The 25,041-nt window shown below is 44.0% G+C and overlaps 1 protein-coding gene across 1 annotated transcript in view; it reads left to right on the plus strand.

Moving 5' to 3' along the window:
* PI4KA (phosphatidylinositol 4-kinase alpha) overlaps positions 1–25,041 on the plus strand; it is a gene marked incomplete at its 5' end in the record, with an annotated part of 2,160,482 nt that overhangs the window by 119,756 nt on the left and 2,015,685 nt on the right.

The following is a 25,041-nucleotide window of genomic DNA, read 5'->3' on the forward strand; positions in this document are numbered from 1 at the left end:
CAAGTTGCCAGCCTGGCGCCCAACCTACACAGAAAGTGCACACGCGCACCCACTGCATGTCTTTAAAACTCATTCAACCACAGAGAGGACATGCAGACTTCGCACAGAAGATGCTTCAGCCGAGAATCAAACTGGAGGACCTATTGTTGTGAGACGACAATGCTAACTGCTGTGCCACCGCAACCACTTGGATTATATAAACCTGTAGTGATCTGAAACTGTTTATACAGTCTAGATAAGGTGTGAATAAGGCTTTTGATAATGACTTCCATGTTGTCAGTCTGGTGTCATCTCTTGCAGTTCCCTGTTTTTATGGAAGCTTGTCATTTTGAATGACCACAGTCTGTAACTTCATGTTTAGTTAGAAAAATGAATGGAATATCTTTTCAATTTTGAGACTCCTAGCCATTTTACAGAATATACTCAAATGGCCGTTTTATGCTTTGAGTAGCTTATTATGTTATCCTTAGAGTAATAGACAGAAAGTGGCATTTTGTAAGGAAAGATGCACTTTTTGTTGCTGCTGTCAAACTTTTCAAATATTTCTGGTTATATGTACGAATCTTTTTTTTTACTAGATTGCATGCAGTATTTGGTGTGCCTGTTTTTTGTAAATATGGGAGTTCTGAGTATTTGTTGTAAAACTGCTGATCCTTACTGTAGACTAAATAATGGAACATCAGGGTAGCCACAGTGGTGCAGCGGTTAGCGTTGCCGCCTCACAGCAAGAGGTTCTCCGGTTCGATCCTCGGCTGGGGTGCCTTCTGTGCAGAGTCTGCGTTTCCTCCTTGTAGTCGTGTGGGTTTCCTTCGGGTGCACCAGTTTCCTCCCACATCCCAAAGACATGCTGTAGGTGGATTGAACACCCAAAAATTGGCCCTAGGAGTGAGTGAGTGCGTGTGTCTGTGTGTGTCTGTGCCTTCTGTGGAAGGTTGGGTGCCGGGCTAGCAACTCGACACCATAAAAACTCCACTGCCAATCACGAGCGGACAGGTGATCTGCTGTGGCGACCCCTAACCGGGAAAAAGCTGAAAGAAGTAGTAGTTTAGGTAAGTAGTTTGCATTCCGTCTTGCAGGTGGCAATAAGTTGTTTGAAAATTGTATGCTGTATGGTACATTAGCATTCCTGTAGTGCAGGCAGAAAATTTGAATGCAAATTTGTGGTTGTAGGAAGTAATTTGGAAGTAGTGGCTACAGAGGAGACTTGGAATGTGAATTCCATGGATGAGATGTTTTATTGTAAAGAATGGAGAGTGATAGGCAAATACCAGGCAAAAAGCTGTATTACACGCCTTGCCAATAACCAGACAGTAACAAGAGGTGAAAACCAAACCTTGTACTTTGTGGTAAACACCTTAACCATTATGCCAACCCCCAGCCTTTAGAAGGAGTGTAAGGTTTATATGTATGTGTATCTACTCTGTCACACTTTATAGTGATCCTTTCACAGTTACCCAGTGTGAGACACCGAATGTATATGGTGGAACCTCAGGGATGACTTAACCTTTCCAAGTGAAAATTGAGCTGTAATATTAATCTGCCAGTGATAAGAAAACCGATGGCATTCCCATTCTTTCTGTAGAAAAGTCTGCATGTTCAGTGTTTTCAGAAAAATGGCATGACATGTCCATCAGAAATGACTGACAAGTTGTACATACTTGAAGACATGTCTGTGCTTCAGGATCTATAAGTGTATGAATGTAGCTATCCCTTGCGTGTAATGACTTCATTTGGAAGAGTACACTGAAGGTGACCATTGTCATTACCTTTCCCAGTAAAGACTGCTATAACAGGCTAACTCAGGGATGTAAGTACCTTGGGATTTTCTCTCAGCAGCTTCTTATTTCACAATTTAAAAAAAAAATTCCAGTTCATAGTTGTTCATCCTTCCTTGACCAAGATTCTGACTTCCGAATGGCCTCTCTAAAAAGATCCTGAAATTTGGCTTTTTGATCTCTTTTTTGCTTTCCAAGTTCCAAATCCAACCACTCGGTTACTGTATTTCCCCTTACCTCACTCCCCTTCTCCTGAACATTAGTTTGCATGTGTTTTTCCCACAGTTTCAAATTTATTTCTATGTATTTTGCTCCTTCCCTTTTCTAAACATTCTTTTTTCAGCTCTTTTATCTATTTTACAATATTCAGTACTTCTACTACAGTTTGTTTAGATTTTGATTTCTGTTTTCTTGTAACTGTTTTTTGACAACTCACAGAATTGAACTTGATAAGGCCTTACTGTGTTTATGCATTTCAGATCCTATATCTCATCTCAAAATCATAATTTCCTTAGTTACAAACATTTGCTTCCCAATAAGTCTGACAGAGTACCCTTTAAGGATTTTTTTTTTAAGTATGCCAACTTACTATACTCCCCAAAACATGATGTCTTTCAAGAATGCAACTGCAGTCCTGACATATGGGTTGTCCTGCCTCAGGCAGCCCCTCGGTCAGCCAGATTCCAAAGTCTGGGTCCGGTGTCGGCCGATGTCGCCTCCTCCCCGACGTTAGAGCGGCTGGAGTATAAAGGCATCAGCCGACGCCATCTTCTTCAGTCTTTCTTGCCGCGCGGTGCCCGAAGCAGAAACAGTTCGCAAGTGCCGGTCGGTCAGCTCCTGTGTTTTCAGTACCGAAGTCATCTAAAAGCTAAGTACCCCGTTGGGGAACATTTTTTCTTGCCTCAGCCGATGTCAGAACAAATTGAGAAAGTTAATAATTGTTTGTCTTGTGGTAAACAAATGCCTCATAAGGACTTTCATTCTTACTGCCTTCCTTGCCTGGGCCCAGACCATGACGTCTCGGCCTGTGCCGCCTGTGCTTGCTTTAATAAGCGCACCCTCAGGCGCCGGGCAGAGTTTGCCGAAGACTTTTTTGGCGAATCTTACGCTTACAACATGCCGTCGGAACAACCGACAGTACAAACTACCAAAAAACGAAAGGACCGGGACCGACATCCTCGGCCCGCGTCTTCCACCGATATAACGCCTAAGCCCTCTGCGAGTGCTTCGGTCCCTTCGGAAGCGGTAATTCAACTGCTCCAGGCCGACGACACCGCGTTAACTCATCCCTCGGTCTCGGAGGCTACTCTGGTGCCGGTTGTTGATTTTCCTCCGAAACGGGTTCTGGATCTACCCGACACCATTCCAGTGGACAAAGTTACCCCTGCACGTGGGGCAGCTAGGCCTCCAGTATCCATGTCAATCAAGGCCTTTGCACGTGCTAAGGCCGCCAGCCAGGCCAAGGCCCATCCCAAGCCTGCTTCTCAGGCTCCTTCTTCTGACAAACAAATCATGTCTCTGGCTGCAGATCTTATTTCTCTTATTAGGGGGTCTCAGCCTCACCCAGACAGAGGTTCTCAGCCGCCTGCAGAAAAAAGGCCTAGAACTGAGCAGGCAGACAACCTCTCTTCAGATGAAGCCTCTGAGGATTCAGAGCACTAGCAAAATTAACCCACCTGACCGCAAGGAAGACCTTGCAGGCCCTCGGGTTCATGGCTTCTGCATTCTTCTAATCCCTGTGGCAAGACTACACATGAGAAAGCTGCAATGGTACCTAAAAAGCTTGTGGTCACAACACAGCCACAACCTAGAAGACATAATACCACTCATACCATGCCTGCAAAAGAAATTTTTGTGGTGGGCTCAAGCAAGTCACTTAAACGAAGGCATGCTTTTCAACAAACCTCAAACAAGTCAAACTATTACAACAGACGCCTCAGACCTTGGATGGGGGGCGCACATGGACGACAGATGCATTCAAGGGCAATGGACTCCAATGGAGATGCATCAGCACATAAATCAAAAAGAGATGTTGGCAGGGATACATGCAATAGAAGCCTTTGGAAAATCTCTTCAACAAGGTCATCTGCTAATAAGAACAGACAACACCACCGTCATGTGGTACATAAACAAGCAAGGGGGCACTCATTCCTACCCCCTCTGCAGACTAACAATGATTCTTTGGGAAAAGTCCCTGAAACTGAACATCTACTTGCAATCCCAGTTTGTTCCGGGCAAGGACAATGTTTTGGCAGACAGATTGAGCAGAAATTTCTTGGATCCTCACGAATGGATGCTACACCCTCGCATTTTCGCACAAATAGCATCTGCATGGGGAAGACCAGACATAGACCTCTTTGCATCTCATCTCAATCATCACCTGGAAAGGTTCTGCACAAGGATACACCATCCTCTAGCTTGGAGAACGGATGCTCTTTCCTTCAGCTGGAATGCTCTAACAATTTATGCATTCCCTCTTCTACCTTTGCTCACCAAGGTGTTACTGAAGATCAAGGCAGAACAGCCAAGGGGAATCTTGATAGCTCCAGACTGGCCAAGGCAGCACTGGTATCCACTACTATTGAGCATAACTCACTCCAAACCGTGGCCCTTGCCTCAATGTCCTCTGCTCCTGACTCAACACAGTTACAAGACTGTTCATCAGAACCTGCAAACCCTAAAGCTGACAGCTTGGAGAGTTCCATGACTCAGACCCATGACTCGCTCTCCAAAAAAGTTCAGAAAATTTTGCTGGAGGCACGCAGACCCTCCACCAGAAAAACCTATACGGCCAAATGGAAGAGATTCACCATCTGGAATGTCAACAAGGGACAGGATGCATCATTGGTGAACATGCCTCAGATATTGGAATACTTGACAGAAATGTTTCACAGCGGCCTCTCATACTCTTCCATCAAAATCCACGCTTCAGCTATCTCAGCACATAACTGTGATCCACCTGTGTTCTCTCATCCTTTGCTAAGACAGCTTCTAAGAGGCATAAAGAATATCAAACCTCCAAGGAAGCTACCAATTCCTGCATGGGACCTCAATTATGTCTTGGAAAAATTAACTCTTCCTCCTTTTGAGCCAGCAGCATCTTCAGAAATGCAGTTTCTCTCATGGAAAACGTTTTTTTTGTTGGCAGTCACTTCAGCAAGAAGAGTCTCAGAGATACAGGCCCTCATGGCAATTCCTCCCTTTATTATCTTTCATCAGGACAGAGTTTCCCTTAGGACCAATCCTTCTTTCATGCCTAAGGTGATATCCAGAGTGTCTCTAAACCAAGCAATTCACCTGCCTACTTTCTTTCCTAATCCTCAAAATAAAGGGGAAATGTTGCTGCATACTTTAGACATTCACAGACAACTACGATACTACTTGGACAGAACAAAGTCCACCAGGAAGTCTGACCAACTGTTTGTAGCCTATGCTGCTGGAGTGCAAGGGAAACCAAACAAACTATCTCAAAATGGATTGGACACTGCATCAGATTCTGTTATTCTTTTCATGGAAAAAGTGTGCCAGCTAATATTAGACCACACTCCACCAGAGCTATGGCCACATCCACAGCTTTTCTAAGAGAAATGGTTACAAAAGATATTCTAGAGGCTGCTACATGGAGCTCCGTGCATACATTTACCAAACACTACAACCTGCCATTATACTCCAGATCCTGAGCAGGCTTTGCTTCGGAAGTCCTGCAGGGCCTTCTAGCTGCACCATCTCTTACTTAGTCCTACCACCCCCAGCTTGGCTATGGTATTCAACCCATATGTCAGGACTGCAGTTGCATTCTTGAAGGACATAGTACAGTTTTGTACCTACCATAAATGTAGATGTCCAATAGATATGCAACTGCAGTCAGGTTTACCCTCCCTCCTACCCCTCTTTTTTTTTCCCATTTTGGGTCCTTACACCATAACATATATCCCCAGCTGATAGGAGTATCTGTTTATTGCTGTTGTGCATGTCTGATTTTATCACTTTATCCATTCACCAAATTTAGCCTTCATTGGAGGGCACCTGGCATCTGGGGCAAGAAACACTGAAGAAGATGGCGTCGGCTGATGCCTTTATACTCCAGCCGCTCTGACGTCGGGGAGGAGGCGACATCGGCCGACGCCGGACCCAGACTTTGGAATCTGGCCGACCGAGGGGCTGCCTGAGGCAGGACAACCCATATGTCAGGACTGCAGTTGCATATCTATCGGACATCTACATTTATGGTAGGTACAAAACTGTACTTTCCCATTTACCTCATTCTTCCCCATCACACATCCATTTTTCTGTCAAGGTGAGGAAAAATTCTTTGAAGTCTCCTTGGGGTATAAAAAAATACCCTATGAAAAACAATTTCCAAGCAAAGACTAAACCTTCCAGATTTTGTTGCATTGCTTTTCCAGCCTCATTCTTTTCTAACTTTGATTAATTCTTGTAGTTATCATGCAATATTGTATATGCCGTAGTAAGTGTCCCCTTTTTAACAGCAGCTTCTGTTCTAAATTTGACTAAAAAAAAAATCTGCCATAGCGGGTCTGTCACTTGGGACTCCCCTGTCTCTTTCTCTTTCTCTTTGCCTATTCTCTGATAAGGAAAGCAGTCTATAAACTGTAGTCCTAACTTCTTGGCCTCAGCCCACTCTTATTACCTTTCATTCTCTAGTTATTTGCTCCCAATTCCTTGGTTCCTTTGTCAGTTTTCTCCAGAAAATTACAGACCTCTTTTGTCTATTTTCCATACCCCTAGTCGCAGTCACACCACCTGCAAAATTTAATTTATCCATTAACATGTTGGTTTAGTTCTTAAATACTTTCTGCAACTCTGTAAATATAAGTCTGTGTAGTGGTTATTCTCCATAAGGATCTGCATCCAAAATATCACTCTTTCCTTAGTTTTTGAAACCTCCCCTCAGCATCATCATCCTTTTCCACTTTGAATTGTAACCTTCTTTTTATTTTATATGTATAGGAGCCTCAACAGTGTAGCTCTAAAATATCCCTTCAAATCAGGTAATCTTAAACCAACTTATTCTCTTGGGAGTATCCGCTTATTCCACTTAACTCTTGCCCTCCATACCTCTCAGATAAAACTTTTCTCTGGTTATTAAATATGCCTGACCTGTATATAAAACTAAAGGGACTAAAAACATTTTCCCTGTTTGTAGCTTATTATTGCAATCCTTAAATAAGAGATTCAACTTTCTCAGTTTTTGTATTTTTTTTATTCCTTTCTCACTTATCATTAGCTGCCATAACAGAAGCCTTTTAATTCATACTCCTAAATACTTCCTCTGATCATGTCCCCATAAATATGAGTATCGCTGAACCAGGTCATGTGAGGATACATAATTTACAGTTATAGCCTTTGTTTTATATTAATTTTATATCCTGAAAAGACTTTAAACTGCTTGAAAATGTTCTACAACACTGACATGTCCTTCTCTGGACTTATCAAGTATAAAATAATATCCTCTGCAGATAATGTCATCTTTTCTTGATTACCATACCCATGGTATCATTGAGTTTCTGAATTCCTTATTTTCTGTCAGTGCCTTTAAATATAAAGAAATAACAAAGGAGAAAGAGTGCACCCCTCCCTGGGTCCTTTGTTCAAACACAGCTTATCTGAGAGGAACCTCCACACTTTAATTCTTGCCTCTGATCCTTCGTATATCTTCCTAATTAACCTTATTGTATCAGAGAATCCAAACGCTTCCATTGCCCTGTTAATAAAATCCCAGCTTACTCTGTTGAATGCTTTCTCTTCATAAGGACCCACTAGCAATAGCAGTACTTTGCTACACTCTGCTTCCATCTGGATTATTCTTCATCTGATGTTGTCAATTTTCATTTTATCCTTGACATAATGGGTTAGGTTTCGATTATTGGACCAACTCGGTCATTACTACAGCTCGTGTGGGCCAAAAACTCTCAAGCTTCACCTCTAACCACAATCCGTCTCTCCCAGTTACCTCAGATCTCTTTTTGCTGCCATTCCAGACACACTGTTTTGCCATAGCTCTTCAGCGAAGTAAATTTATCTGATCATTTTTCTTCACTTTTTTCCCTGCTTTTGCTTAGTCTACTAATAGCTGTATCTTTCACAAATTTTTTCCAATATTGCTACCTTTCTACTCTTTTATAGTTTAGTCGCTGTCCTTTTCCATACACTTCTTTGTATCCTCTGCTTCATTGTTGATAGCCCCCTTTCCATACACTGCTGTGTACCTTATACCATCAGTGCTGAAAGTCCCTTTCACTCTTTCCCTCCTCTGTTTAAAAAAAAAAAATCTTTCCTGTCTAGTGTTCTTATTTGAGTGCATGTGCTGTCCCCTCCTTTCTAGTGTAAGGGTGATGTGTACTTTTCTAGCCTTTTTTTTTTTGTTATGGCTGAAAAACCTAAGGGTCCCTCTGTTTTCAAGAAATACCAGAAGTGCAGCCATAAGATCCCTCTCTGACTTGCACCTGTTGTTTGGGACCTGTCCACTTACAGGAAGATTGTAGTATTTGCCATGGCTTTATCACAAGGCCCCGGTTGAAAGAAAAAAATAAATGAATCTTGAAAGGTTTGATTCCTTTTGCCTTTGGAGAGGCCATATCTGCTCACAACATAAGCAAAACTGATAATCTGAAGTAGGATATTCATTTGTCTGCAACCTGTGGGTTATGGATCCGATATCGGATCCGAACCGGCATAGTTTTCCAGCTATGGATCCAAGCTCTCAGCTCCTCCCCTCACCCATAATGCCCTGCTCTACCCTCATGACCCCAGATCTTGTTTGCCGCGCTGGTAACTGGATGTGGTTCTCATAGCTCTCAGCTAAGTGGATTTTTCTTGTTCAAGAATAGAATATTTTTGCTTTCTTTAACCTTTTTTGTGTGAAAGTTATAGGTTTCCTATTATTATTGACTGTTTTTAGTTTAATCTAATTTTCAGTAGTATATTTTATCCCCTCCCCTCGCTGGTACGTAGAGTGTGTGTGAGGCCTGTGTGCTTCTTTATTGTTTTATTGTTTTAAGTTACTTCTGTAACTTTTGGTTAGCTTTAGTGACTATGGCTGAACAGCCTAAGTCAATATTCTCTAAATGCTCCGAGTGTGGCCATAAGCTCTCACCGGCTGATGGCCACACTCGGTGTGTTAAGTGTCTTGGGGTTGAACACCTCACATCTGGTTGTTCCATTTGTGCAGGGTTCAACCCCAGGGCACTGAGGAGCGGAGGTCCAAGCTGGTCTTGGCGGGTCTTTACGCCGGACTCGGCTCGACCCCGCTCCTTCGGGGACTCCTGCGGCTGCAGCTGTTCCCCTGTAGCACCCCCTCCTGCTCCTGGGACTCAAACTCCCGCTTCAGGACAGGAGAGGGATGCATCTAAAAGGACGGAGGAGAAGCACCACAAGCGGCGGGCCGAGACCTCTGTTTCGGCCCGCCAGCCAAGCGGCTTCTCCCGGCTTCCTTGAGTGCGGTCTCCTCCTTCTCGGCTCCGGTCACCTGTGTGCTTCTCACGGGTCCTGAGGAGGAGGAGACCCGATCTCCGTCGAGGCTATCGAGGAGGCATTCCAGGCCTACCTCGGTAGCCTCGTCGAGATCTACCCATAGCCTTCGGATGCTGATCTGGACGGATGATGCGAAGGTTCATCCAGGCCCAAATGCAGATGGGAGTGCTCTTCCCTCCCCCGGGGAGCTCAACACCCTTTCAAGCCTATTGCTCCTTCTCCGACCCGCTTCCGGGTTCGGAGCAACTGAGCCGAGCAGCCGGGCGGGGAGGTCGGGCCGATAGTACTTGGTGCCGGATCGACCATGCCGTGCGTCGGACCCGATCTCGGAGCCTGGATCCGAGCCGGATCCGGGGATCAGTGCTCGCCGGCGCCGTCTGTGTCGGGCGCACTGTCCCCGGATCCGAGTGCGCGCCGGCTCCGATCCACTCTTCGGATCGAGGGAGCCGATTGTCGGATCCTTTGGTCGAGGTCGGCTCCCTTCGGCTTTTGATGTAGTGGAGAGGGCTCTGTTGAGGGTCTCGGACCCCGGCACTTGCCCGGCTCCGTCCGCTCCCTCTGCACTGGGCCAGGCTTCCACCATCCGGCCCCTGGGACAGCCCGTTTCTGTGCCCCAAGTTGCTCCCATGGAGCAAATTGCTGCTGCGAGGACTCCTCTGACAGCCCCCAGAGGAGGCTCCTGGAGGCACATTGACTCCCTGAGTCTCTCACTGAAGACACGGACTTGGAGGAAGGGAAGGCTCCCCACGGTCACCCGAGGATGTCTCCTTGGAGACATCATGGAAATACTCCGTATCAGGGGGTGGTCTGCCCCAAGTCTTCCTCGGACGAGTCCGTGTTCTTGGAGGCATTCGGGCCCGTCTACCTCTTGGGTGTCCCCTGCCGACCCCTGGTGGACCTTATTACCACCAGGGCGTGGAAGGAACCGGACACCGTGGAGCCAATTCCCAAAAGACCTGATAAAATCCTTAGCCCGCCTTCTGACAGGACCCATTGGAGTAAGGGGCCTCCTGTAGATGCCATGTTGATGGCGGCCACAAAGAGGGAACTGGCTCAGGAGAGTCCCTCAGTCCACCCACCGAGCAAGGAGTCTCGGATGATGGACCGCTTGGGGAAGCGGATGTTCAGTTCGGCGACCTTCTCGGTAAGGCGCTGAACTATTTGGCACATGTTATTCGGATGCAGCGAGACCTTATTAACGCTGCATCCCCCTAGTCCATTTCGGAGGAGGACAGAGCTCTGCACTCCACCAAAATGGCCACTCTTAGGTCAGTCACAAATACTTCTATGCGGCTACTCTCCCATGCTACGGAGCGCCGCTAGAGCTGCGGGACAGGACTGGTCACTGACGTCAGGCCTGGCTCCGCCACTCGATTTTCTGAGCCCTTCAAGGCGCGTTTGACGCCCCTTTGATGGTTCTGCTCTGTTTGGCAAGACCGTTCGCGAGGCGTTGACCCAGGCGAGAAGGACGGAAGGCGCTGTCTGCCGTCGGAATCCGCTTCTCTGCACCCCAGAGGCCCTATTCTAGGAACCAAAAGGGTCAGAAGAAGATGTGGTTCCGAAGTCGCAGCAGTCCCAGCCTGCTCCGGACAACCAGTCCTTCCGTGGCAGAGGAGGACAGGGAGGACGCCGCCCTAGAGGCAGAGGGGCTCCCAGAAACTTCGGGTCAGGGAACCTTTCTCTGAGCGGCCCGCGCAGCAACCCTGAGGGTTGCCCGACTGCTCTACTCTGGAGGCAGTCGGGGCGTTCGGGCACCTAGCGGCATGGGAGTCCATAACATCGGACCGCTGGGTTCTCCAAATCATATCCAGGGATATCGCATTCCTTTCCTTCACCTTCCAAAGATGAAGTCCCTCCCAGGCGTACCACCCGGTCAAAGGGAGGCCGCTTTGGCAGAAATTGGCCATCTGCTAGAGAAAAGAGCCATCCAGCCCGTTCCCCAGACCAGATCGGATCAGGGTTCTACTCCAGGTTCTTTTTAGTGCCAAAAAGGCGGGGAACTAAGACCAATCCTAGACCTCTCTCTTGAATCTGGCAGTCCCCAAAGAAAAATTCGAATGGTCACTCTACAATCTATTCTCCCCCTTCTGGGAGAAGGCCACTGGATGTGCTCGATAGATCTCAAGGACGCGTACTACCACATCCTAATGGACAGGCGCTCCAGGAGGTTTCTCCGCTTCGGCTGGGAGCCAGTCACTACCAGTTCGGGTCCTTCCCTTTGGTCTCACCACAGCCCCAGGGTGTTTACCAAAGTACTAGCAGTGGTAGCGGCCCACCTGAGGCTTCAGGGGGTGCAGGTCTTTCCCTACCTGGACGACTGGCTCCTTACCGCCCCAACAAGGCATCTACTTCTCTCGTGAGACTCCTTTCTCCATCTTGCTCCATTTCTGGGCATCACAATAAATACAAACAAGTCCAACCTGGCACCCGCTCAGCTCTTAGATTTCATAGGGGCCAGACTAGACACAAGGAGTTTACGAGCCTTCCTCACTGCGGACAGAGTTCTAAATCTGCAGCTCCAGGTGCGGGCCATTCTCCATTCATGTTCTGTTCCAGCGGAGTTGGTCCTGAGGGCTCTAGGGTCCATGGCCGTCGATAGCACTTCTTCCTCTTGCCAGGCTCAATATGCATTCTACAGTGGACGCTCTTAGTACAGTGGTCATACCTTGCTCTCCCCATGCATCATCCCATAGCGATCAGCAAGGCTTGCAAGCGGTCCCTCTTGTGGTGGCTCCACTCCCGGATCTCCACAGGGTCGCCCATTTTGTGCTTCTCCCCTCTCGCCACGGTGACCACGGACGCCTCCGCCTCGGGTGGGGGCACTGCTTGGCCGGACAGTCCAAGGCACGTGGAGCGATTCAGAGACCTTACTGCATATCAATGTTCTAGAGATGAGAGCAGTGCTCTTAGCGTTGCTAGCACTTCAGGACTTTCTTCCCTTGGGAACAATTGCGATTCAATCGGACAATATGTCTGTTGTCTGGTACATCAACAAGCAAGGGGGAACAAGGTCTTACCCTCTTTGTCGAGAGGCCATGAGAGTTTGGGAATGGGCAATCTCCACCAATCGCTTTCTCATAGCAACGCACATTCCGGGTCAGTCCAACATCCTAGCGGACAAGCTCAGTCGCACCATTCTCACCCCTTACGAGTGGTCTCTCAATTGTCAAGTAGCGGAACGCATATTCGCACGGTGGGGAACCCTTCATGCGATCTTTTGCTTCTCCCTCAAACACCAAGTCGACAGTTTTTGGCTCTAATACCTCCTCCGGAGGTACCCCAAGAGACGCTCTGGTGCATGCTTGGCCACCCGGTCTTCTGTATGCCTATCCACCCTTGCCTCTGATGCTGCAAGTTCTTCAGAAAGCCTCTCGGGTGGGTTGCAGAATGATTCTCATTGCTCCGTTCTGGCCTCGACAGATCTGGTTCCCCTTCCTAAGGTCTCACTCGATGAATCCTCCTTGGATTCTAGATCCCATTCGGATCTGATATCCCATCCATCCTGCATTCCTCCTCCGAACCTGGACAGCCTGAAGCTGACCGCTTGGCTGCTCCAGTTCCACTCTTGATAAGGACTCGGTATTTCTTCACGGTAAAGGCTATTTTGGTGGCGGCTCATAAACCATCCACTAGAAAGGTTTACGAAGCAAATGGAAACGTTTCTCTGTGTGGGCGGAGCGGCAAGGCCTAGATCCCTTCACGGTTCCTCTCCCGTAGTGCTTGATTTTCTAACCTCTCTCTTTAATGATGGTGCCAGCAGTTCCACAGTCAAAGTTCAACTGGCGGCAATTTCTCACTATCACATTGGTCAAGAGTCTAATCCTCTTATGTCAGCCAAATTGTGCAAAACTTTTCTTAAGGGTACTTTCCTTCTCAGGCCCCTATAAAGCAAGCAGTTCCTCCTTGGGACCTTTCTTTGGTCCTACAGGCCTTGACCGCTCCCCTTCGAGCCGGCTACAGTGGACCTCAAATTCTTGTCTTACAAGACAGCCTTTTGGTAGCCATTACATCAGCCAAGAGAGTTTCTGAACTTCAAGCTTTATCAGCTAAACCTCCTTACTTGGTTTTATCCGGACCGTGTCTCCTCAGGACCAACCCGTCCTTCCTTCCTAAAATCGCTTCTGAAGCAAACATCAATCAATCCATTAACCTCCCTGTTTTCTTCCTAAGTATGAAAACAAAGGTGAATATAGGCTACACTCACTAGATGTTCACAGGCAACTAAGATTTTATCTCAACAGGACAGCTGGTCATAGGCAATCCGACCAGCTGTTTATTTCCTTTGCAAAATTCAATTTGGGCAAGCCAATTTCCAAAGTTTCTCTGTCCCGCTGGATTTCACAGTGCATTTTATTGGCTTATCAAGCGTCAGGAAGGCCGGAGGGTGTTCATGCCCATTCAACCCGGTCAGTATCTACCTCAGCAGCCTTCAAGGCTAGGATTCCTCTAGATGATATTTGTGCAGCAGCCACGTGGGCTTCATCTCATACATTTATTTCTCACTATAAGTTGGATCTTGCATCTAGGGGTAGAGCATCCTTTGGCTCCGGTGCTCGGAATATCCTTCCATGATGGCGCCCAAGATTCAGGTAGCTGGGGACTCTGTCCCACAGGTTGCAGACAAATGAATATCCTACTTCAGATTTAGAAGTTATGTACTCACCATAACGTTCCATCTGAGTAGGTGTATTCATTTGTCTGCAACCATCCCGCCCTCCTATCCCCCTGGCCTTTCAGTTTCCTGCATATTACTTGTTACCCTTTTGAGGGTATTGTTGCTTTGGCAAACTCGATCTGAGGTCATGAGGGTAGAGCAGGGCATTATGGGTGAGGGGAGGAGCTGAGAGCTTGGATCCATAGCTGGAAAACTATGCCGGTTCGGATCCGATATCGGATCCATAACCCACAGGTTGCAGACAAATGAATACACCTACTCAGATGGAACGTTATGGTGAGTACATAACTTCTAATTTCTTTGCCTTCTTCCTCATCGTCCGTTGAGAAGGCCAAAAAGAGACGTCTGTTAGTACCATAATTTCCTTCGGCACCGACACATAAAAACTCTTGTTTCTAAAAGTTCTTCAGATCTGATGGATTCTGGATACAAGACTTTGGTACTGGTAAAATCATCGGCACAGACTATTTCAGCTGATTCCAAACCCTTGATGCTGAAGTCATTGGCACACCAGCAAATTCAGTATTCAGTGCTTCCTGGTTCTTCTTCGATGCCGGCTGCAATGGCGCAGAGTATTAAGATAGTACAGAAAGAAATTTTACCTAGGGCAACTTGCTCACCATCAGCTGATCCTTTTGTGGGTGAATTATCCAAAGTTTTCCTGCAAAGGCCTCATTCACCCTCTATTATGTCCATCTGTTCCACTACATGTCTTAAAGAAGTTGACATGGAGAGACTGGTGAATAAAATTTTGTGGGTGAGAGGATTTGCAGGACTCTCTTCGGCTCTGACCCCCCAGGTTTAGGAGTTTCCAGCTCTGAGTTGTCTAGCACCGACTTTATCGGTTCTGTAGATCTCTTCCTTCAGAACCAGTTATTGCCCTCAGTTCAAGTCTTTTGGATCTGGATATCTCCCGCAGCTGTGTCTGCCCTGTTGGATCTCAGGGGCAGGAGTCGACTTCAGTTTTTTCAGAGCTGTCCCTGCACCTTGGAGCATTGCCACTGTTAAGTTCCACTTCGGCTTCTGTCTCGGGGGCTGTTTCATTGGAGCAGGGAGTGACCAAGTTTCCGAGGCACTCTACCTGTTCCGGGCTCCCTTCCCTCTTTGGACGGGAAGCCTTCAAGGCAATGGAGAAGGCATTGTCTATTGTAGTCACTGAATTGGCCCCTTCCTCCTCGGAGCAAATACCTTCCTCACTCTCAGTTATTCAACCGGTCTCCACTGGGGCAGTGACTGCTGAATCTTCAGGAACCTCAAATATAGATTCTGTCATCTTCTGATGTCTCACCAGACTATCCACCGAGGAGGTTCCTCAGAAGAAGTGCAAGAGGAAGCACTTGGATTCCCCACAGGAACTGGTCACGGAAGACACTGATTTTGATGAAGGGAAAAGATCCCCTAGTTCACCCCCAATGTCTCCTTTGGAGACATCCTAGAAATTTTGAAACAGAAGGGTGACTAAGTCCCCAAATCCTTCTTCCAAAAGAATCTGTTTACCTGCAGGCTTTTGGTACTCGCCCCTCTACCTTTTGGGTGACTCCATTCACTGATGAGCTCATTCAGTTGATCTCTGTGCGTGTGGAATGCACGGGACACCACTGAACCCATCTTTAAGAGACTGGACAAAATTTTATCTGCCCCCGAGGATAAACAATTCTGGGCCAAAGGATTAGTGGTAGATGCCATGATCTTAGTGGCTGCCACCAAAAAGGAACTCTCTGAGGAGAGTTCATCTATCCATCCACTCAGTAGAGAGTTTCAGGCAGTGGATAGATTTGGGAAGCAGGTTTGCACTTCATTGACCTTCACTTTAAGGTCTTTGAGTTTCCTGGTGTTTTTCACCAGACTTCAGAGTGATCTGATCAAGGAGCTGTCCGATACCCTGGAAGGAGCTGCTACTGAGGGAGTTCAAGAAAAGGTTCCTTCTTAGTTGGCCACCTTGGAATCTGTGTCAAACTCATCCATGAGGCTCATTAGGCATGTAGCCGAAGGGACCACCAGAGTGGTGGGTTCAGGCGTAGCCATTAAGAGACATGCCTGGATGCGTCTGTTTGATTTTTGTGGAACCATCTAAGTCTTCATTCATCAGTGGTACCCTTTAATGGATTGTCTGTGTGTGGCCTAAAAGAGATGTCATCCAGGTGTGAGAAGGATAGTAAGACCCTTTCTGCTCTGGGTGTACATTTTTCCACTCCCCAGTGATCCTTTTCCAGGAATCAGAGGAGCGGTGGAAAGATGTTCAAAAAACCCCAAGGGCCTTTCCAAGACACATGTGGAGTTGGTTCCTCAGGATCAGAGGGGGAACTACAGTAGAAGACCCCATCCACATGGCAGAGGTGTCCAGCAGAACCAGGGATTCAGGGACTCCTTCTTGGGTAAGCCTTTGCCTTTTCAGCGGCTTTTTCTTGGCTTTCTCTGGAGGCATTTGGGGGATGGTGTTTATCCTTGCACCAAAACGCCTAGCTAAATATAATAGATTCTTGGGTGCAACAGATTATTTCCAGAGGTTATATCATACCTTTTTCCTTTCATCCCCATTTATGCAAAAAAATCCCTGATGTTCCATTCAGTCAGAAGGATCCAGCAGTTTTAGAAATTCAAAAACAGCTAGACGAAAGAGTCGTCCAAGAAGTCCCACCAAACCAGCGAGGATCCGGGATTTACTCGAGATTCTTTAGTCCCAAAAGTGACGGGACTGGAGACCAATTTTGGGTCTGTGTGTTGAACAAATCAGTTCAACAAACAATTCTGGATGGTCATGGGTACAGTCCATGCTTCCATGCTTCCATTTTTGGAGAAGAACTACTGGATGTGCTCCGTAGATCTGTAGGACGCGTATTTTCACATAAAAATGAAAAAGCACTTCAGAAAGTTCTTCTGGTTCCAGCTGGGAGCCAGTCATTACCAATTCAGGGCTCTGCCCTTTGGTCTCACCACAGACCTCAGGGTGTTCACCAAATATATGGCAGTGGTAGCAACTCACTTGAGACTCTAAGGATTCCAGGTGTTTCTTTACTTGGACGATTGGCTGATTACCACTACGACCAGGCATCAGCTGACAGAAGCAAGGGATTATGTTTTCCAGACCTGCACATGCTTAGGAATAACTATAAATTATGAAAAATCCCATTGGACTCCAACTCTGAGTTTAGAGGTATAGGAGCTCTACTAGATAAGACAACAACTGTAGCATCCCTTCCACCTGTAAGATTTCAGAAAATCAGAGCACTTATAGCAAGAGGGTACCTACTCGTGTAATGTTACAGGCTCTACGTTCCATGGCAGTGGCAATAACTGTAGTTCCCCTAGCAGGATATCACATGAGAGTCCTACAATGGCTGCCAACATCTCAATGGTCTATGCTATACCAACCCATGTCGGATCAAGTTCTGTTCACCAATCATAGCAGAAAAAATTTAGCTTGGTGGATACATTCCAAAGAAATTCTTGTAGGCCCCCCTTCATCCTTCTAGAACCCAAGGCCATATTTGGGCAGGACTGTCCAAGGCACCTGGTCCCCTACAGAGGCCAACTTGCATATCAGTGTCCTGGAGCTAAGAGCAATGATTTTAGCATTGCAAGCTTTTCAGGCTGCTCTTCCTGTGGGAACAATTGCTATTCAAACAGACAATATGTCAGCAGTTTGGTACATCAGCAAACAGGGAGGGACCAAATATTACGTCCTGTGTCAAGAAGCTCTGTGTGGCAGTGGGTGATCTCTTTCAACCACTTTCTGATAGCAGTGCGAATTCTGGGGAGTTCCAGTGTGATAGCAGGCAAACTGAGTAGATGTTTTCTCCTGCCTCACTGGTGTTCTCTCAATCCAGAAGTGATAGGATTTTCTGTCAGCGAGGCCAGCCTTGCTGCGACCCATTTGCCTCTCCCTTAAACAGCAAGTGCAGCAACAACTTTGCCATGGTCCCCCCTCCTGTGAAGTCACCAAGAGATGCTCTTTTCCACACTTGTCCCTTCCAAATTCCTATATGCTTTTTCCCCGATACCTCTAATCCCAAAATTCATACAGAAAGCACCTCAGGCTGAAGAGCAGAGTAATCCTCATTGCACCTTATTGGCCTTGACAGATACGTTATCTCTTTCTTTGGCCTTATCTGATTCAATGACCTTGGACTCTGGACATGGCCCCAGACTTTCTGTCCCATCCAGAGGGATTAATTCATCCAAACATTTTAAACCTCAAGCTGACAGCATAGTTTCTCCATTTCCACTGATTGCCAGGCAAATTAACCTTTCTTCCCCCGTATGTCAAATTCTCCTACCTTCTCATAAGCCCTCTACCCGTAAACTCTATACTAGTAAATGGAAGGGATTTATCTGTTGGGCTTGTGAAAGGAATATTGATTCCCTTTTCTACTGCTATTGATAATTTAGATTTCTTAGCTTCTCTTTTCAGTGCAGGAGTTTCCCTGTCTCTCATTAAAATTCATCTAGCTGCAATTTCAAATTTCCATAATGGGTTAGAAGAATGCCACTTGGCTTCTCATAAACTTGGCAAATCCTTTTTAAAAGGGAGACTTTTGTTGTTTAAACCTCTTGAGGATCTTACTCCACTTTGGGATCCAAATCTAGTGTTACAAACCATTGTACATTCCCCCTTAGAACCATCTGCACACTGTGATCTAAAGTATTTATCATGGAAAACTTTATTTTTGGTGGCAATAACTTCTACCAGAAGGATTTCAGAAATTCAAGCCCTGTCATGTAGACCACCTTGTATGATTTTACACAAAGACAGAGTTTCCTTATGGACAAATCCCACTTTTCTGCCTCAGATAGTGTCAGTCTAATATCAGTCAGACTAAAAATTTACCAGTACTCTTTCCCAGTTTTACAAACAAAGGTGAATACTGTTTGCAGTTATTGGATATTCACAGACTATCTTCACAGAATGAAAGACATAAGAAAGTCTGACCAACTTTGTGTATCCTTTTCAAGCGCATTGTCTGGGAAACCAGCCAGCAAGGTGACCTTAGCCTGATGACTCAAGGACTGTATATCCTTTATGATGAGAATAAAATTGATTTGCCTAGGCCTGTTAAGGCACATTCTACAAGATATGTAGCCATGTCAGCATTTTTCCAATCTAGAGCTTCAATGGATGATGGAAATTATCAATAGCAGTAGAAAAGGGAATCAATTCCACATATCTTTGAGTCATTACAAATTGGATTTGGTCTCTAGGGGAGGAGCATCCTTTGGTTCAGTAGTGCTTAGGAATGTCCTTCCTTGAGTCCTCCCAAGCTCTAAAGTAGCTGGAGACTCTGTCCCATATGTCAAGGATAAAATGAAAATGAACAACATCAGATAAGGAAGTTATGTACTTACCATAGCGTTCCATCTGTGTTTTCATGTTCATTTATCCTTGACTCTCCTCCGTCCATCTCCCAGCCTCTGAAGACCCTTTGGTGGAGTGGATAATGTACATATTAGTTTTCCCCATCATTAAGACATAGCAGATACGGCTTCTATTGAGGCTTCTTGAACTATGGCCTTTATATCTAATCTTTGATCTGAGATAATTGGGAGAGACTGATTGTGGGTACAAGGGAAGCTAAACAACTTTTGACCTCCGTGAGCCTTAGCAATGGCTGAGCCGGTCCCGATAATCTGAACCAAACCCATATGTCAAGGATAAATGAAAATGGACAATACAGATGGAAGGTTATGATAAGTACATAACTTCTTTTTCTTAATGTTATCAATTGTTTGTCTGCCATCCACAAAATCTGATCTGTATCCCACTTTGGCAATACTTCTGCCATTTTTTAGCCAGTATACACACAAACACTTTAATAACCATGCCTTAAACTTGAAATGGGTCTGCATGAGGCTGGAACTGATGAGCCTGTATCCTAGTTGGGTAATACAGCCAGCACAGCTTTTTTCCCCAAGATGCTGGTACTTCCTCCCCTTTTAAAAGGTTATTAAACAAAATCTTCCAGATCTTTATCCCTTTATTCTCTCCTAACATCCATACTGCCACAAGAATGGCATCTTTTCCTGGAGACTTCCCTGCAGATTGATTATACATCCCTGTTTTTCTCATCTCCTCTTATCTTAACAGTTTGAGCTTCATCTTCCACTAATCTTGGACAAATTAAGTATTCCGTAAATATTTCTGTTTGTACTTTTTCTTGATGTCCACATTCCTCTGCTTTATACAAATTTTCATAAAATTTCTGAAATAACACCTCTATAGGATCTCTGGTTATTTTTCTTGTCTTAGACTCCCTAAGTTTGGTGACAATCCTTTCTACTTTTTATTGCACAAGTCTTTCTGTTAAACAACTCTAGTACAAAATTTTTAACGGCTATCTTTCTAAACGCATTGATATTTTCCAGATATTCTTTTGTTTTCTGTTTAGTCTTCTGCAGTAATTGTACTATGAGATTCCCCTTATTCTGCAATACTTTAACCTTTGTCAGTTTTTCTAATTCTTAATACTTCTTAACCATATCTTTTTCTCTTTTATTTCTGCCTGGCTTTAAACTCCATTTACATTGTAGCCCAGTCACAAGATATTTGTTCTGAAGAAATTTCTATTGTCCTTAATAACTCTGGAATAATTTCCACCACCAATTCCTTAATTTCCTCTCTTCAACATGTAGTTGAGAAAGTACCACTGTTTCATTTTTATTTCATTATACTCCATTTTTATGTTAGTTTTTATTATTGCATGATTATTTGATGTTTGTCAAAGCTTACAATTAAATGTACATATTCCAGTGAAGTACAACTTCTGTCTAGTCTAGGCCAGTTATTGTTCCTTTGGGAATAATATGCAAATCATGTCAGAGTTATTAATACTGAATTCACATCTTCCATGCCAGATACTTTCATAAATTTCTTTCAGAAATCTGCTCTCTTGTTACGTTTTCCCTTCTAGATCACCCAATACATCCTCACTGATCTAAATCAAGTTCAAGTCTCCTCCTATAAGTACTATTCTCCTTTGAAAGCTGATCATTTCTCCTCATATTTTCTCAAGCTCCACAATAGCAGTTTTTGGTAGAATACAAGTACATGCCAGAGTGATCCTCCTCCTATGCCGGTAGCCTCTTTCTACCACAAGTCTACAGTTGTTTTTCCCTCTTCTGTCACTGTTTGAGCTCCTCTAGCAATCAGTATGAATTCCCTTTCCTTTGGCCCTGATATTCTGCTGAATATGCCTTCTTTTTCAAATTCACATGTTCATTTCTTCACAGTTTTGTCTCCTGCAGCATTGGTAGTTGCACTCTGCAATTCTTAATATAATTCAATACTCTCTCCTTTTAGTCTGTACCTGTAAGGCTGCTTTCATTCCAAAAATGCTATGGATAGAGTAATCATTATGATAAAAAAGCTGTTCCCACTTATTATACATAACTGTTTTTTTAAACGTTTATTTCTAACTTTTGGCTTACACACACGCACACACACACGCACACACACACACACACACACACACACACACACACACACACTCTCACACACACACCACTCCAAGATTGCACTACAATGGGGAAAAGGGAAAATTTAAAAGGTTTCCCTTCACTTACCCTCGTATATCTTTACTTCGTGGTTGTTGGCCGACTATGACCATTCAATGTGTTGTTTTTTTTTTTCATTGATTTCCTAGTTCGCCGATTTTTCCATTCTCTGTTTACAGTTCGCTTGAACATAGACCCATATATACATACATACGCTGTTTGACAGACTGATCTTTTGTATAGTTGTTTCCTTTCCTTTGTCTACCCAGGACTAAATGAACATGTATCGAAAATTAAGTCTTTAGAGAGGCGAATTTTATATATATATATATATATCTATATATATATATATATATATATATATATATATATATATATATATAAAAATGTGAAACTTATGATGACATCTTTTATGTTTTAAATGTTTATTAATTTTGTTTATATATATTTACATTTTTTTCTCTTTTTTAGATTGTATCCGCTACATCAGTATGGGGCCTTTAAATTTTAATAGGGGATTAGGTGGCCTAATGGTTAAGGTGTTTGCCTCACAAACACAAGGTGCAGGGTTTGAGTCTAAGGGCAGTTAGCTTAGTACTACTCTATGAACCTATGATGTCATAGAGGGAGTTTTCTTATATATTCAATCATTTGAAATTTGTATTTTGTCTGAAGAAGTTTAAATCTTGAATGCTTACAAAAGCACTAACCTTATTTGTTTTAAAAGAAGTTTTTTGGAGTAAAACCTTGCCTTCTTTGTTTTTTTAGTTTGTCAGTGTTTCCTCTCATCACCATTTGAACCTCTGTCACATTTTCAAGACTTTTTGCTTTAATGAAAATCCTCAAAGTAAATGCATTTTCAGATCCCTAATCCCCTATAAACTTGGAACAGACACACCTAAGTATGTACATTTTTAACGCATTTAAGTTTAATTCCTAGATAAGGGCATTTGCCCCAAATTGACAACTGCACCCACAGGCATAACCTAATAAAAAGTTAAGGTTACCCATTCTAAAGTGCATGCTGCAGGCTGTATTCCCACTTACACTGATTGCATTATCTCTGTTCCCCTCCCATATGTGCAAAACAGCTTATATGCTTTCAGAAAATATTTGTTTATCCCTAACTAAAAAATGCACTATAAAAATGCATGATCTTTAAATAAAACTAAAATTATGCACTTTTCTGTTAAATGCTTTAAAGTATTAAGTCTGCTGGGGAGTCTACTCTATATTATTTAATTCCCAAACTTTATTTTTCAATGAACTGGTTCTCATTATATCTTAAAATGTACTTGCCTCAGCAAAGAATGCTCAGAACTCTGAAGATTAATGTCTTCTCCCTGCAGATAACTTATCTCCATGTAAAAGTAGTCAGGAATGGGGAAAAAACTAACAACTTGCAGATGCTTGAAGTAAGCTTTGTATATTTCACTCAGAACAGACTGTATAGAATTCCCCTGGCTAGCTGCTTTCATCAGCAGACTTTGTCACTGAGAAAATTTGCTAATAAAAAAAAAAGCTAATAATTTTGCACATTAAAGAAAATTTGTTTTTGTCATGACTTTTATCAATTTGTGTTATTTTTAAAGCCTGTTTGTTTACAAAAAGTGCTCTTAGCTTAAGTCAAGGACATTAATCTAGACATCCACTTTTGTGAAAATGGGAAATTTTCTTCTTGGTTCTACATATAATATAATCAGTATACTTTTACATCCATCCAACCCCAGCAGCTGATAAACGGCATCATATTAACTTGAACTTCTATTCAGCCTTTCTTCTCTTGTTTATACTTTAAAATCTTTATTTCTTACAACTAAAAAAGTACTTGTTTACTTTTATATCTTTAACACATACAGCAGTTACTGTGAAAAGACTATCATCTAAAAGTTTAAAATATCTCTAAATTATACAAATCTCCTTTAGACTATAAAATGCAGTTTATATCATGAAATGTTTATATAAATACCAATCAGATAAGAAATTTTTATTTGGTTACTTCTTTTTTCCTCTGTAGTGCTGCAGGAGGTATATGCTTTATAGTTTACCTATAAGTTTAACAAATTCCAAAAAAGTCCAGTCTTTTCTCAGCCATTTTTATTTGAAAAGCCATATTTCACCAATGTGATTGATGCTTTATAATCTCATTTATTCACTACCTTCAGTGTTACTTCTTCCTGATCATCTCAGTCTCTCATCTCTAGACTCTAGTTCATGTCCAAGGTACTCCTGATTCTTCTGGACAATTCCAGTGCTTTCTTCTGTCTCGAACATTTTCATTAGGAATATTGGAAAAGGTTTCACTGGCAAAGTTAAATTATGAACTTTACTGTCATAAGCATGCGAAGCAGAGTCCACTTCTGCTTGCTGATGCACCTTTTGTTGGGCAAGCAATTTATTTCATTCTTAGCCTGTTCTGCATCAAAAATCTTTGATCATGATTTTGATGTATAATGTTTGTGACTAGGAACATATTAATACTTTTTGTTTTCCTGTATATAAATGTATGTTTGCCCATGTATTAAGTGATATTTCAGTAAAGGTCGTCTTCTTCTTCTTCTTCTTCTTTCGGCTGCTCTCGTTAGGGGTCGCCACAGCAGATCAACTGTTTCCATTTCTTTCTGTCCTCTGTATCTTGCTCTGTCACACCAATCACCTGCATGTCCTCTGTCACCACATCCATAAACCTTATCTTAGGCCTCCCTCTTTTCCCGTTACATGGCAGCTTCATCGTTAGCATCTTTTTCCCAATATACTCTGCATCCCTCCTCAGCACATGTCCAAACCAATGTAATCTTACCTCTCTGTCTTTGTCTCCAAACCTTCCAACCTGGGCTGACCCTCTAATATACTTATTCCTAATCCTGTCCATCCTCATCACACCCAGTGCAAATCTTAACATCTTCAGCTCTGCCACGTCAAGCTCTGACTCCTGCCCTTTTGTCAATGTCACTGTCTCCAACCCATATAACATAGCTGGTCTCACTACCCTCTTGTAGACCTTCCCTTTCACTCTTACTGGTACTCGTCTGTCACAAATCACTCCTGACACTCTTCTCCACCCACTCTATCCTGCCTGTACTCTCTTCTTCACCTCTGTTCCATACTCACCATTATTCTGAACTTTTGATCCCAAGTACTTAAACTCATCCACCTTCACCACCTCTACTCCCTGCATCCTCACCTTTCCTCTATCCTCCCTCTCATTCACACACATATATTCTGTTTTAGTCCTGCTGACCTTCATTCCTCTTCCCTCTAGAGCATATCTCCACCTCTCTAGGGTCTCCTCCACCTGTTCCCTACTCTCACTACAGATCACAATGTCATCTGCAAACATTATAGTCCACGGGGACTCCTGTCTGATCTAGTCTGTCAACCTGTCCATCACCATTGCAAATAAGAAAGGGCTCAGAGCTGATCCTTGATGTAATCCCACCTCCACCTTAAATGCATCCTTCACTCCCACCGTAGACCTCACCGCTGTCACACTACCCTCGTACATATCCTGTACCACTCTTACATACTTCTCTGACACTCCCGACTTCCTCATACAATACCACAACTCCTCTCTAGGCACCCTGTCATATGCTTTTTCTAAATCCACAA

Source organism: Protopterus annectens, chromosome 4.part0 (genome assembly GCF_019279795.1).
Source record: "Protopterus annectens isolate FY-2018-M chromosome 4.part0, PAN1.0, whole genome shotgun sequence".
NCBI classification, from domain to species: Eukaryota; Metazoa; Chordata; order Ceratodontiformes; family Protopteridae; genus Protopterus; species Protopterus annectens.